Source organism: Lissotriton helveticus, chromosome 10 (assembly GCF_964261635.1).
Source record: "Lissotriton helveticus chromosome 10, aLisHel1.1, whole genome shotgun sequence".
In the NCBI taxonomy this organism is placed as follows: domain Eukaryota; kingdom Metazoa; phylum Chordata; class Amphibia; order Caudata; family Salamandridae; genus Lissotriton; species Lissotriton helveticus.
The window spans coordinates 608,569,938-608,586,720 of record NC_136071.1 but is presented as its reverse complement, the minus strand read 5'-3'; the positions used below and the strand labels follow the sequence as shown (position 1 = coordinate 608,586,720).

General features: G+C 42.4%; 1 pseudogene; it reads right to left on the bottom strand.

The window, feature by feature from the left end:
* Positions 1 to 10,805: 10,805 nt before the first annotated feature.
* On the bottom strand, positions 10,806 to 11,099 carry LOC144785426 (large ribosomal subunit protein eL37-like; annotated as a pseudogene).
* Positions 11,100 to 16,783: the final 5,684 nt, after the last annotated feature.

Genomic DNA, 16,783 nt, shown 5'->3' with positions numbered 1-16,783 from the left:
TCCACGCGGTGGTCTCAGCGCTTTGTTTAAAAACTGATCACTGCCTTCTCCTGGGAGATTTTAACATTCACATGGACACCAGGGATGATGCCGATACTGTCAAACTCTTGGATACCGCATCACCACTGGGTCTTATTCCTTATCTCTTGGTTCCTACTCACAATAAAGGTCACACACTTGACCAAATCTTCTCTACTATGCCAATTGGTATCTCTTCCCCGGTACCTGTCCTCTGGTCAGACCATTACCTAATGAATTTTCAGATCTTTCACTGAGATAAGCTATCCGTCAATCAGCGAGGCCGTCTCCCCCTGACCTCGCGCGCCTATCACCACGTTTCCCCTGACATGCTTGCTCACGCACTTCACTCCCATCCCTGTAAGCTGTCTGGCAATTTAGAGGCCGATCTTGATCTCCTTCAGACTCAGTTTATGAAGAGACTGGACGAATTAGCCCAGCCGTTGCCCGCTCGTAAGCCTACCTGCCGCACGTCTGCCCCATGGTTTACGGCAACGCTGGCTGAGAAACGGCGGCTATGTAAGAAAGCTGAAAGGGAGTGGCGCCGCAAGTATGACATCAGTGCCAAGCTGGCTTATAAAGAATATATCAAACTATACCACTGTGACATTATGCTGGAAAAGAAAGCCTACCTAGCCAGAAGAATTGAAGCAGCTATGAACACCAGCAAAGAAATATTTTCAATCATCAAGGAATTCATGGCCCCGCTACGAGCACGCCTACCGGATCTCACTCTGAAGCTTGGGTCATCCAACTAGCCGATTTCTTTGCAAATAAAATCAAGTCTATTCAGAACTCTTTTTTACTTTCTGGTGTAATGGCAGCTCCCAGTACTATGGTACTCCCTTCTCCGCCCCTCTCTGTCGATGCTCCTACCTTCTCTACCTTCCCCTTCCTCTCCCTCCCAGTTTCCTTGGATCTTCTGGCCAAGCTTAAATCAGGTTACCCGTTGGACCCTTGCCCGGACAAATTTCTCGCCAAATCTGCACAAGTAATCAACGCCCTAATAAATCCAGTGCTTAACCTCTCACTCAGCACTGGAGTGGTTCCGTTGGCTTGGAAGCAGGCTCTTATTTTGCCGCTTCTAAAAAAACCTAATCTGGACCCTTTGGTACACGCCAATTACAGGCCCATCTCTCTCCTTCCAGCATTTGCCAAGATCGTGGAGAAGCATGTCCACGGTTCCCTCTCCAACTTCCTTGAGTCCCATAACATCCTGCACAACACCCAGTCCGGCTTCCGTACCAATATGAGCACGGAGACTGCTCTATTGGAAGTTACGGAGGCCATCAAGGAGGTCTTGGATTCAGGGGGAAAGGCGATGTTGGTAATGCTGGATCTCTCGGCGGCTTTTGACACCGTCCCCCACAGTGGTATTTTCTCTAGACTCAGTGAGATAGGGCTGCGGGGGGCGGTGCTCAGTTGGTTCGAGTCCTTTTTAGCGGACCGCCGCCAAATGGTCTGGGCTCCCCCGTACTCTGCCATAGTGCCGCCATTGGAGGTAGGAGTGCCTCAGGCTCAATTTTGAGCCCTACTCTTTTCAACATCTATATGACCCCCTTGGCGGCACTGGCGGAGTCATACGGTGCCCAGATCTTTTCTTATGCAGATGACACCCAGCTCCTCTTCTCTTGCAAGAAGGGTGCTGACTTCGATGGAGAGAGTATTAAAGGCTGCCTTGAGGCTGTATTCAAATGGTTCCAGCTTAACAGCCTCAAATGCAACTCGGATAAATCCGAGGTGCTCTTTTTTGGCTGTCTTTCGGACCTTAGTTGGAAGGATTGGTGCCTGCGGCCATGTTTCCTCCTGCCGCCACTTCTACCTCGGCCAAGAATCTTGGAGTGTTAATTGACAACGGTCTCACTTTGAAGCCCCAGATTCTTGGCCTTGCTGGTAAATGCTTTGGCATTCTCAAAATGCTCAGGAAATTTCTTCCTCGGCCATAGAAAAATCACTGTGCAGGCGTTAATTGGTTCTCATTTGGACTATGCGAACGCTCTATATCTTGGTCTCCCGGAGTATCTTTTATCGCGTCTCCAAACTGTCCAAAACTCTGCCGCGCCCGCCATCTTTGGCCTTCATCGGAGATCTAGTGCTAAAGAACTTTTGAAAACTCTTCACTGGCTTCCTATTCGGAAGCGTATTGTTTTCAAGACGCTCACGCTGGCTTTCAAAGCTCTCCACGGAACTGGCGCGAAATATATCAGTAAGCGGCTGACCTTCTACCAGCCATCTAGATCACTAAGGTCAGCTTCGCTAGCCTTGGCTGCCGTTCCTGGCATTCAGCGAGTCCGTATCGGAGGACGTTCTTTTAAACGCCTGGCGCCACAATTGTGGAATTCCCTGCCTGTCACTCTGCGAAACACCGTCACCTTATTAGCTTTTAGGAAAGATCTTAAGTCCTGGCTTTTCATTCAGTAGATCTGGTTACCCTTCGCCTGCCCTGCTCCGCATCTGGTTAGAAGCGCCGGGACACTCTTCCGAGTAGCTGAGTGCTAAACAAATCATACAATAACATAACATAACATACCAATAATGTATGGTCTTGCTATACACCTTTTTTCTTCAGGTAACCCTTATGTAACATCAGGGAATAATTTAAGGTGTGCTGTCTAGAGTATTCCTGCCTGTGCTATCCTATGTATGCCATCTCTAGAGCATTCCTGCCCAACAGTTTATACAATTCAAAGGGCTGGTTCATTGAGTACCAGTGGATATTGCCATTTTGTATGGTGAAGCTTCTGGGTGATTGGGTAGGTCTACCTTCGATTCAATGCTTGCTTTGTAGAAGAATAAATGCAGGTGCTCAAAGCTCTGCTCAGAAGTCTGCTGCTGAACCCACCATGCCGAATACCAAAGTTACCTAGACTGGAATCCACCTCTGGGCTTTTATTCCACTTCCAGACACTCCTTTTGCTTTATCTCACTCTTACAGGTTCCTGCTGTCTGCCTTTGTGATGGTTTTTCTATCTTTTCCTTCCTACATCTTTACACGTTTTTTGTTTTCCTTCTTTTGCAGTCGGTAAATACCAGAGCACCAAAATAAGTCAGGTCACCTAAAATGGGTGTGATGTCCCCCACCGCCAACCACCGGCTCAAATTAAGCCCTGACCTTCGCCCAGTAAAAGGTGGAAGAGTCAATGATCAAAGTTTGTCTGGGAAAGGATGGGTTTGATGTCAGTGTAGTGACATGGCGTAAATTTGATTCCCACATGGTGTACATGTTAGGAGTGCAATTTAACCACTTGTAGTATGTGCTCACATATTATTCAATGTTATTACGGAAACTAGATGTTAGGGTATATGTGAACCAAGTAGCTAGTCAGAGAATTGTATTAACTACGTGTAAACGATGTAATACTTATATAGTGCTCATTCGTAGTGTGGCGCCATGACACATTAAATGTTTTTTTAATGTTATTAGGCCAGTGATGTGGTAGAAATAGACGTATTAATATAGTTTAGTGAACGTCTCTATTGAAAAGGCTAATGACTTTATGGAAATACTAAACGTGGGTAACATGGCTCATTTAATATTTTAGCCTGAGGGCCCGATTCGGATCTCACTCAGAAGGGCTCCTAACGGCATCCGTCATGAAAGAGTTCGAGTCACGAGTGCGATTTCCGACGGACTCATCCCGCCGTACGAGCAAGCGAGTACGATGTGAATAACGCCTCACGCTCCGAGTGACTCGTACTCATCAGCTAAGCTCTCCGGACGACTACAACATGGCCGACTCGTGCAGTGCAATGAGTCCGATTTCCGAGCGACCAAGTACGCTGAGCACGTCAAGCAGCCGGATCGTCTCAGAACCTCTGACTCGAAAAAGCTCCGGGAAGTGGATTTCGGGGTCCATAGCGGGCCCCCCTTCACCCGTAGTCCTACGACTCGGTCACAGGGTGGACCCAAGGGTCCCCCCTATACATAGATGTAGGGTGTGAGGGGGCACCAACACATCCCCACAACAGGGGTCACCCTTTTCCGCGACGTCCTTTTTTCTCAATGGAAGACTATGTACCATACTTGCATCGTACTTGGGTGCTCGGAGCCCAAGAGCACGAGTCGGTCGGAAAGCTCTGCTTGACCGAGTCGGCCGTAGTGCTTTCTGAGCAAGATCCAAATCGGGCCTAAGTCGTGGGCCTGAATCTGCAGTATGTTTGATTGTTCTAGTTTCTGAAACTTATGATTAGATTCCCATGTGAGTCTTATAGAATGTTATTTGCCTCATGTTTGCACTGCAGGTGGACAAACACTCTGTTAGTAAAGAGTAGGGGTATTGTTTCAGAAGGTAATTGAGGAATGAAGAAGTTACAGTTAGCTCAGCCTGGGAAAGATAGGTTGAAAGGAGGTGTGCTCGCACAGGAGAAGGAGAAGAGACCAATGACGAACTGTTGCAGAGCAACGTACATGGAGGAGGATGTGAAAGGAATCAATGTCATTGATAAGTTTGTGGCTGAAGCCTACTGTAGAGTATGTGTGAGAAAAGCATTATGGGACATTTGCTGAATACAATTTTGAATATATGATGCACTTAAGAGAGAGACAGATGCCCATTTCCATCTTGCCTTTCCGACAGAAAAGCAACTGAATGCTAGCTTACTACTTTCCTTCTTGTGGCTTTATGCTGCTTGACCCATCAGATATTGGAGTGGTTTCTTAGGAAGGCTCTAACTACTGACACCTTTTTCTCTTTAGAACTTTTTGCCTAAATGTTAAATAGGAATGTCACTTATAGAATTAGAGTTAGCGTAGGGATAGATAGAACTAAAGGATTTCGTCCAACGAAGTCTCAATGCAAGGGAACCTAGATTCTTCCTTTTTAGGTCTCGCACCTGCGAACCGATCGCAAAGCGATCGTCGCTGCGAGACTCTATTGCAATCATTTCTGCTTACAACGAGCCAAGGGAGACAGGAGACAAGAGATGTGCACGCGCGCGTAAGCGGATCAGGTCGTGAGCACTTCCTGTCTCCCATGGCTCCTTGTAAGCAGACACACACGCACGCACGCACACACACACACACACATACAGAACCCCCCCGCAGCCGCGCACACACACACATAGAGAACCCCCCTGCCGCGCACACACACACGCATAGAGAACACACACACCCCCCCGCCGCGCATACACACACGCACACCCACACACACACATAAAGAAACACCCCCCCCCCCCGCCGCCACGCGCACACACACACACCCTTGTTTTCTGTGCCGGTACTTACCTGCGTGAGGTCAGTCCACCTCGGACATAGGGGTTCCGCCCACCTTTTGCAGTTGATTGTCTCCAGGCAGAAGTTTCTTAGGGACAGTCTGCAGCTAGCTATGAGTAGTCCTCTATAGAGAATGACCCCTGGCGGCGATGCGTCATCATGTGACACGCACGTCCCAGCATGTGCATGACTCACGCGTACAGTAGTTACGTGGATGAGCAGGAAGTGCTGGTGAGGAATGAGGGAAAGTATTTAACGGTGGGGTATGTTGCTGAGCACCGGTGGTTACGCAGTTAGGGTAGTCTGGGGAATTGTGAGGGTAGGCGATGTAAGCGTATACTAATCCCCTGAGCATGGAGAGGACACGTTTGACTAAAAAAAAACAAATAATTAGGATTCCATTAACTTACAACAGTTGGTAATTGGCCACGAGACTTTAGGCCCAATAACAGGCAATAACTTTGTTTTCGTACAGTTTAAGTGCGCACATATTTGAAGCAAGGTTGGCGAGTCGACAAATGCACATGGCGAGCCAAGAGTCTGCTCTAGCTCTGCGCTTAGAGCCCGTGCATGAGCCGATGTTATTTTTGTTAAAATTCTTTTATTGAGCATTTTCCAAAGTATATCAACAAAGACAGGCATGCAAAATATTCACAGTTCCCTTTCAAGAAGCAACAATATGCCATTGTATATTTACAGTTTTGTGAAAACATGAAAGAGTGATGCATCTGTAATCTCGTATATACGTAAGACGCGACCCTCCCTTTTATATGTCTGCAGAGTCTCTTGAATATAAAGAAAACAAGCATTTGCAATGCACTAGTTAATATCTTTTAGTAGCTGTCTGTAAACGGGAAATACTTTTTATTTTAAAAAAGAATCTGTGTGAAGATTAAATGCTTCTGACAGAGGTATTTTAAGTAGAGTTTTTTTTACAGAGCCAACTCTCTATGTTTTGACTTTTGTGTGGTCATATTTACTGTTTGTTTTAGGGAGTAGTTTCTATTTATTTATTGAAGGAATTTTTTTTTCCGACTGCCACTAAAGTCTTCAATATTGTCTAGCATGTAACCACTATATTTAAAACATTGAAAATTATTTTCAATCAAGTGTATATGCAGTAACAGGCATTAACTAATTGGTGATCTAATATTGCTGCCGGCCTACATCTGGATTCAATCCAGTCATCTCCACGTTACATTGATCTCTGTCGGTGGTAGAATGCCTGCTTACCTAGATTGATGGTGATTCGAACAGAGCGTTGGTAGTCAATGGGGTGTTTTCACAATCATGACAATTAAAAGCAAAAGCAGTAAAAACATTTATCTCTGTGAGAGTTTTGAGCAGTCCTACATGTGCTGTAATAGTGTCTCAAGGGAGTGTGCTGATGTCATGAAACATGACAACGAAGCTCAGGCGGTTTACAGACGTCAGCAGAATCCCCCAGATACATTTAATAACCTTCTTGTTTCAGCATGGCCATCTGGTGCCATGTGTATTGAGCAGATATTATCCTTTTCAGTTAATGCACATGACATTGTCATAGTGAGGTGGCCAAATCCCATTTAAATGATTTGTTTTGTTTTTATTGTATGTGTCTATTTAGGCATGTGTATGCTACTTATATTTGTATACATCTGTAAATTTTCATCAATGTGATGTTAATGTTTCGCGGTCAAATTTCAGTCAAAGCAAAAAGCCGCCCTTTAGAAGAACAATGCGACAATGATCATCAAAGCTTTGCTGATGACCTAGAGTATGACATCATCCAGGACATTAAAAAATATATATGTTCTTTTCTGGGTTGTATTTGTGTGAACTTTTCCATTCTTAGCTGCTCGTTCTAGACACCTTATTTCTAAATGATGCCCAGAATGCAGAAAGTTAATTATAGATCAAGATGTTTCTGTCCTCTCATACCAATAAACTCTGCTCTTCCTGTTTTGATTGGCTCATACTACTCTGAAAGATGCTGCTGCTTCTCCTTTCCCAAGTACGACATCAAGTGGTCCAAGCAACAGTTCAAAGCCTTTTGGGCTACTGCAGCGCCCCATTTCTGGGTTTTCCCACTTCCATCGTCCGCTACTTAAACATTGTCAAAACAAGGCAGTCCACCTTGATTTGAACTTTCATACCATTTCATTCTTTTTGGGAAGCAATTAAAACGGATCTCTGACATAATATCGACGGACAGAATATCTACTAGCAAAAATATCGATGCCAAAATATCGCCGGGCAGAATATCGAGTTTGTATCTACAAACAGGTAAGTACAAAAATATCGAGTCAAAAATATCGTTTACAAAAATATAGTTTATTAAATATAGACTTTATTAAAAACAGTGTTAAATTAAATTATTAGTTAAAATTAATTACTAAAATATACTTAAAAATACTTAAATTACCTTATAATAATGAAATAATTAATAAGAGTTTTTAAAAAAAATTTTACAATCATATTTGTTAAAACATATATATATATAGTGACATTATATAATTAAATAATATCCAATAATATTACCGTAGGATAGCAGAAGTGTAAAAAATACTATTCCCACTCCAGAGAGTGCAACAGTAGGGAAAGCGTTGGATAGCGTAGAGTTAAAAATGACTATTCCCACTCCAGTGAGTGCAACAGTAGGGAAAGCGTTGGATAGCGTAGAGGTAAACATTACTATTCCCACTCCAAAGAGTGCAACAGTAGGGAAAGCGTTGGATAGCGTAGCGGTAAAAATTACTATTGCCACTCCAAATAGTGCAACAGTAGGGAAAGCGTTGGATAGCGTAGAGGTTTAAATTACTATTCCCACTCCAAAGAGTGCAACAGTAGAGAAAGCGTTGGATAGCATAGGGGTAAAAATTACTATTCCAACTCCAAAGGGTGCAACAGTAGGGAAAGCGTTGGATAGCGTAGGGGTAAAAATTACTATTGCCACTCCAAATAGTGCAACAGTAGGGAAAGCGTTGGATAGCATAGGGGTTTAAATTACTATTCCCACTCCAAAGAGTGCAACAGTAGAGAAAGCGTTGGATAGCGTAGGGGTAAAAATTACTATTCCCACTCCAGTGAGTGCAACAGTAGGGAAAGCGTTGGATAGCGTAGGGGTAAAAATTACTATTCCCACTCCAGTGGGTGCAACAGTAGGAAAAGCGTTGGATAGCGTAGGGGTTAAAATTACTATTCCCACTCCAGTGGGTGCAACATTAGGGAAAGCATTGGATAGCGTAGGCTTTAAATTACTATTCCCAATCCAGTGGGTGCAACAGTAGGGAAAGCGTTGGATAGCGTAGGGGTAAAAATTACTATTCCCACTCCAGTGGGTGCAACAGTAGGGAAAGCATTGGATAGCGTAGGGGTAAAATTTACTATTCCCACTCCAGTGGGTGCAACAGTAGGGAAAGCATTGGATAGCGTAGGTGTAAAATTTACTATTTCCACTCCAGTGGGTGCAACAGTAGGGAAAACGTTGGATAGCGTAGGGGTAAAAATTACTATTCCAACTCCAAAGAGTGCAACAGTAGGGAAAGCGTTGGATAGCGTAGGGGTAAAAATTACTATTCCCACTCCAGTGGGTGCAACAGTAGGGAAAACGTTGGATAGCGTAGGGGTAAAAATTACTATTCCAACTCCAAAGGGTGCAACAGTAGGGAAAGCGTTGGATAGCGTAGGGGTTAACATTACTATTCTCACTCCAGTGGGTGCAACAGTAGGGAAAGCATTGGATAGCGTAGGGGTAAAAATTACTATTCCAACTCCAAAGAGTGCAACAGTAGGGAAAGCGTTGGATAGCGTAGGGGTTAAAATTACTATTCCCACTCCAGTGAGTGCAACAGTAGGGAAAGCGTTGAATAGCGTAGGGGTAAAAATGACTATTCCCACTCCAATGAGTGCAACAGTAGGGAAAGCGTTGGATAGCATAGTGGTAAAAATTACTATTCCCACTCCAGAGAATGCAATAGTAGTGAAATTAAATACTTCATATATTATTTCAATACATATAAATTAATATCTATAAAAAATTAATTAAAAGTAATTACCAATTTAATATAATATAATAATTAATCAATTAAAATTACAAATTTAAAATAATTATTACAATTACTTACCTATTAATACAAATTAAATACAAATTAACAATTAATAATTTAACATTTAAAAATTAATTAACAATTAATTGTAATTAAATACAATTAAATAAATTGATGTATTTAATTAATTATAAATAAATAACTTCCCACCCTATTCCCCTATGAACCCGCTACAGAAAATAAATTAGTAAAATTAACATAATTAGCAATTAATCAATTTATTAAAATTAATTGCCAATAAAAATGTAATTAATTACCAAATATAAATTAATTAACAATTAATTAAAAATTAATACCAATAAATAAATTTACATATTTAATTAATTATAATTAAATTACTTCCCACCCTATTCCCCTATACACCCACAACCCGCTACAGAAAATAAATTAGTAAAATTAACATAATTAACAATTAATCAATTAAATAAAATTAATTGCCAATTAAAATGTAATTAATTACCAAATATAAATGAATTAACAATTAATTAAAAATTAATACCAATAAATAAATTTACATATTTAATTAATTATAATTAAATTACTTCCCACCCTATTCCCCTATAAACCCACAACCCGCAACAGAATGAAATTACACAAAAATTAAAAAAACAAATTTCATTAATTAAAATTAATTATAACATAAATACACACTTTTCACACATATAACATAAAAACACTATAAAAAATTAGATATTATAAAAAATTCGATAATTTTAATAACCTATATTATATACTTCGATATTTTAACTGTCTATATTTTTAACATTCGATATTACATTACTTACCTTAAAAATGATAGTTTTTGATGTCTATATTCTGTCCAGTCGATATTTTGCCCAATCTATATTTAAAACTCGATATTATGTCCATTCGATATTTTGTAGTCGATATTTTGACTGTTTACCAATTAAAACATATTGGCTTCTCACATCCACCCAGATTATTTTCTGATCCCTTTAAATTGTGTTCTGAGCTTTCAAAGGCCTTTTTTCTTGCTATTGCAAATTAAAATTTCTTCAGTACCATTCCTCCCACACATTTAGATACAACACCGTCAGACTCGTAGTGGTTCCAAGATTCCTTCATCAACTCACTAGCGGGCTTGCCACTTCTTTCGCCGCAGCCAGGCTCTGGAACTCCATTCCCCACTCCTAACTGGAACATGATCAGATTTTACCTTCCCAGAAAGCATTGAAAAACTGTCTCTTTTCTAAATTCCACTACTAAATCCCAGGTCACACTCTTAGAAATCAGCGATAGTTTAACATTAGGACATCTTTTAGGTTATTGTGCGCTTTACAGAACCCTTAACAAATTCATAAAGTGTGACTATGTGAATGGGATTGGTCAGTTTTGATAAAACTTGAGTACAGCAGAAACCATGTGTCCTTGTCTGTTGTTTGTGCAATCCAAAGATAGCTGTTGTGTGTAATCAAAAGTTCTACCTGCAACACTCCAGGATATTAGCAAATTATTTAACAAAATATTTATGAGAAACTGGATGCTGCAAAAGCTGTCCTCTTCGGTTTTGGTGTTGTGCCCTCATGGAATCCATTTCAGAATCTACAGTAGACAACCTTCAAGTGTCTCATATGGCCGGTACCTGTGGTGTTGCGTCTCTTAGCCTTCACACTCCAGTTATACTTTCTCTTGCGCTTAGCGGGATATCCGCACTTGCCACAGGTACATTTCTGGAGATGGTACGCCTTTGATCCACAACGATGACACAGTGTGTGCGTCTTGTTTCAGCGTTTGTCAAATGATGACATACCCTTCGTCATCTTGCCACAATGGCCGATACGATATTAGAAAATTATCTCATGAGCAGTTCTGACCCTTGCTCCATCTGCCTTGAATTTTATAATGGTTCCATATTGTATTGAGTGAAAAAAGCAGTCATGGATATGGTCTGTAAGGTTTAGAATGAAAGATGGTAGGAATTATCTGACAGACTCCTAACATCGGGTGTAGATAATATTTATTTTTTGTATCTTCTTGCATATATTGAACTCCGCTTTGCAGCTCAAGAAGGCATTGCCACAGCACAAATGCAAGATAATGTGTTGTGGTCTCCTACTGCCTATGTATTTTCTAGAGTGTTTGAAAATATCACTGAACAGCCTAATCTCACTACTCTGCCATCAGAATTCACCCTACTGACGTATTTTTGTGGAACTTGATCACTCTACCAAAGTGTTGTTGCCTCGTATAAATTTGAACTTGAAAGCTTTCAAGGTGTGACTGGGCAGTATCTTAATCCATTTCACAAGATGGAGGAGCACACAAACAGACGTTTTAGTTCTAACTTGTTATTCCCAATATAACAAAATACATCAAATTCTATTATGCATCAAGTTCTCACTATTGAAATGCATTTAAAACCATAAGCACCCAGTCAGTATAATGAATAGGACAACATAAATATCAGTATATCAAATAAAAGGAGGAAACTTTTCATATTTTCTTTTTATTCATGCTCTGCAAGTGCGTAATACAAATTATCCTGACATAAGTCGTGTACAGCCAAAGAAAACTTAATGCAAAGCATTGTCATTTACAATGCCAGTAACTCAAACTTTAATGCTGCGAGACCTATTGCATTGTAAATGCTTGTTGATTACTTGCGTATTAATCATAGAACTCAGTGTCTTTTTCTTATAACACCGTTTGAATCTCTTCAGAGGATTTGTATTTTTCTGTTTCCCTTTGTCGCAGGGATCCTGCTCTCACACAGAACTGTGCATAGATACTTGGAACCTCAGTGAATTAGGGTGTGCCAAAACTCACCTTAGTACCCAAAATCCCCTACCAGACTACCAATCAGTGTCTCATTGGTTCTTACAAACTCCCAATGTTTAGACAACTAAGAACATGGACTTAGAACACCTCAGGTAACGTGGAACACATGAACACTCTTTCGTTATACCAACATATCAACCCAGAATGAGGAGTAAATGAAGACAAGTGCAAGTTTGAAATGTTTATTTCTAATGCAGTGTTCTCAAGCGCAGTATCTTAGCTAATACAAGCAAACATATTATAAGAAACAAAGTTATCAGCATAGTTACTAGTCTATAAAATACAAAGGGAGAAAGCATGTTAAAATGCTAGAGGGAAGAAGGCTAAATGGCACCTAAGTCGTACCCTACCTTGCTAGTATATTATATTATATCTAAAGAAGGTTTCTTTGGGTTTTAGAAGGGCGGCCCCATACCTCTGATCCTAGTGGAAAGAGATCACATCATCTTCCACCAGCTCTCTGCATGCAAAATATTCATCAAGTGTGTTGGCATGCTCTGTGCAGTGCAATATTAAACGCGCCTAAAGCCAGAGTTGGCCGCAGCTGCATATATGTTATGTCTAGAACGTGTGAAGATCAGACCTCACAACAACCATCCTAACATTCAATATGCAAAATATGCAGCAACAGCTTCCAATAGGAAGTCACTGTTCTCATCCGAAAATAGTTCAGCCATCCACTTTAATAGCGGGAAAGAACATACATGCTCTTCAATTACCGGAGCCTCTAGCATCATCAGAGGGCAACTCGGTGGGTTCTCAATGAAGCTGTGTGCCAAGAAATCTTGCTCCGCTGCGAATACATTCCAACGACCCAGTATTCCATGCATCGCTGCAAAGGCCATATTCCCTCATGGGGCTCATGAGCTGGTTATAATCCACATCAGGAGACACCGTATTGCAGAGACACAAATCCAGGGCCCAGTCGAAATCGCAACTCAGGCAATGAAAGACAGGCTGGACACATGCAAAATAGTAAAATCGAAACTATAATCCATAAGCTGCACTTAAGGTGGCAAGAGGCAGGCAGCGCTCCATAGTACTCAAGCATTCTGTTGAGAAACAGTGCCAGTCGCGACAGCTCGTCTCGAAACACAGGATGTGCATCCATTTTGAATAAAACAAAACAGCAAAACAACGCCTGCAGCCAGAGCCAGTAGTATGGGAAATCCACCAAAAAGGCTGGAAAAGATCGAATGAAAGAAAGCAGGAAAGACCCCAAGTATACTTTGAAACAAAGTCACAAGGCGGCTGCTAACCACTTTAAAAAAGTGCGCCAGCCCAGTTGTGGAGGATGCATTAAAGATTGTGTGAATTAATTCACCGAAATGCAAGGGCAAGTCAGTATTTAATAAAGCATGCACCTCTGTGCGGGTGTTAGCCACGTAAAGGACAAATGTTTCACAAGCAGATGTGAGGGCAACTTCTTTTTGGGACAATAGAGCTCTTATGCGACTTATCTTATTGAACTATGCCGTCAAGGTCGGAATCTTGGGCCAGCTGGAAACATCCAGTTTCCCATGCGGGGTGGATACATAACATTCTTACAACAAACTACACGCTCACTGACGGTAACGACAAAAGCAATTCCTCTTATTAACCCACATCAATCCTCATTGTTTAATAATAAATAACCCCCATTTGCCAGTAATGTGAATGTGGGAACGATAGCAGGCACGGGGTACCTTTCAAAAATAAGGTTAAATTTGGCTCGTTCTGATTACAGGAGCCGTGTAATTGGATATGTATACACATTAATGAGTGATCCGGTGTTTCAGTGCATTCTTCACCATTCAAATAAACTTCCTTGCCCTCCCTAAGGCATCTATATGTAAAAGGAAGCGACCAGGCTTCATGGAGATAAGAACTACCAAGAGGCTCGTATCTACCAATGGCAAAGTATTTCATACAGTTTTTAAACTCGAACAGAGGAAACGGGAGAGTTATCAATCCATGGATAAGCCACGTTGCTGTAGTGGCCTCTGCCACAGAAAACGGTAAAGACTCCAACCGCTCAATGTGTAACATGGAAAAAGATGCATCCCTCATTGAAAGTAAACGCTGCTTGTCAGTCAAATTAAACAGGGCAAACAGGGAAGAGGTATTCATGTAATGCCATGGCACATTTCCTGCCTTAAGCGTCTGCAGGGTCCAAGCAAACTGCATAAAGAACGCAATTGATTTTGACCATGGTACAATACAGACACTTCATATTGCACAATATCAACAACAGATAACACAATATTATCCAATGTGTAAATGCGGGAAGAAAGCGTGTTAATGCTATTATCTACAACTGCTAGCACTTTTTCTAAATTAGCTTGATCTATAGCCCTAAGGCGGGTAGCCGCCTCAAACTGGGATGTTTTCCAGAATTAGTTATAAACAGCATATATCCATCGTTTAGAACTACCTTTAGCCGGGACTTTTATGAAATCATTCAGATCAACATCGTCAGTCAGTTTAGATAAATGCTGTTTAACTGACGCCAAGGTAGAATTTCTGAGCCAATTCTGACATAATTTGCCTACAGAATAGGTAGTTACAGAATGGTCACTTGCTAAACGGGGATCCACCCTGACCTGTGTAAAGCCTTGAGCCAAACCCAGAAAATGATGCTGGCACGAGTCAGCACTTCTGTGCCAGAGCAACCAGCCGTTGGGATCCAAACTGGATATGTTAAACGAAGAATTTAGCAATAGAGTTTGCAACTCTCTGATTAAAATTTTTGTAGTATTACCTCAACCCGAATATTCTTCTAAGTCAGGAAAAGAAGGAGCATTTAATTTTTTTTTTTAATATATTTTTTTATTTTAACAGTAAGACAAGAGCAGGCAATACAGATATCAGGTGTTTCGCAGTAAAATACAGAACAGGGCAAGGCGGGGGAAATATACAAACAATAATCACTATAAGAAGTAAAAGGCCCATCACGGGTACACATAACGGAAATAGGAAATAAGCAATCTATTAAGCAATCAAAGCAATCCCACCCGCGTGACCTTGTCCACAATGTTACAGGATAATTAAGCCAGCGAAAACACCCGGACAATAAAGGATTCGTGAAAAATAAACAGCCCATCTCTCGTAGAAGGAAAAAGAAAAGACAAAAGGGGCCATAGAACAAAAGAAGGCAAAATAAAAAAAAACACCCCTAACCCCCCACCCTGCACCCCTGCAATGGCTACGGCCTAACCCCACTAGCAGCGTGCCTGTTGCCCAAGACCTACCCTAAAGGAAGGGAAAGAGAAAGCGGAGGAGGAGAAAACAAACACACTCCCGGTCTCCCGTACCCCCCGCCAACAGCAACCACCCCGAGACATGGTAAAATCAATATTTAGCAATTATACAAACCAGTCAGGGGAGGATAAACAACAACCACCCAATTCTCGTCACAATATAGGCACAACCCCGGCATCGCTAAAAGCTATTTTATCGGAACCCAGCGATAAAGTTCAGCCCTGGCCAGTACGGTCCGTCATAAGAGTCTTTGCCACTCGAGCCGCCATTTTGAAGGAAAAGGCAAAGTGTCCACAAAAGTTCTTGTCAGCACAGGAGGATTGAATACAGGATAAAAGTTCACGGCTCGAACGAGGAAAGGTGTCCAAAAACAGCGAGTATCCCAAACCATCACCAAGGAACTCGTAGCCACATGGAAGACCGTCTATAGATGCGTTAGGCGGCAGCAGGATCAGGCAAGAGACGCTAGCGAGAAGCACGTGCTGGCTTGTCGGTAATAGGGGACCGTCAAGGTTCATGAACTCCGGGTTATGCACGGGGACCTCGACTTCTGATGTGCAATGCACCGCTAGTACCATCTATAGCTGGAAACCAATCGAGGTGTCGTCCTCAGGTTCCAGGATACCGTCCACTTTCACCATCAGTGTCCGGAACACAGCGACTGTGTGCGAATGGAGCGCCCCAATGGCGGCCACAACGGCCTGCAGCGATGGCGCGCCTTCCGTCCGCTCCATCCCCTCTCAATAGGCGACAGAGCCGAACTTGAACCCCGGAAGCTGGCTGCTCCGGAGTCGCAGGCCACGCAAATCTGATATCAAGTAATGGGCGCTCCTCGTCTTACAGAACACACCTTTGCCGTCAGAGAGGGCCCCAGCCCGTCGACCCCGGGAGGGCAGCAAGGTCTCCGGGCACCGGACCCCCACCACAGCAGCCGGCGTGGCACGCTGGTGTGTCCTCGGTGTAGATCGTTCAAAGGATCGTCACAAAAAGTCAACAATTCAGGCACTCTTCGGGAGAACGGGCTCAGTCCAGGTCGCACGGCCGATGTTGTTCAACTCTGACCCGGATAGTCTAGAAATCGAGGCCCCGGCTTCCACACGTTGTTAGGCCGAGAATGGAAACACGGCGTATCTTCGTCAGCCGATGAGGTAGAAATCTCGGGATTGCACCTTTAGAAGCAGTAGACCTTCATAAACAAGGAAATCAGGTGTAAGGTCAGGATTGAAGACAGGATAATCGAGCTGCTGGCGGAGGTCAGCGGAGCCTGGAGCTTACGCGGCCATCTTTATACGTAGCGTAGCTCCTCCCCGAGCATTTAATTTTTTAGAGGAGCCAATCCAAAGCATGTTGTCTGTGAAATTGTAGAATTCAAAAACAACAAATGATTCAGGATGAGACATGCACGGTGCAAGGCCTCAGTGCCTTG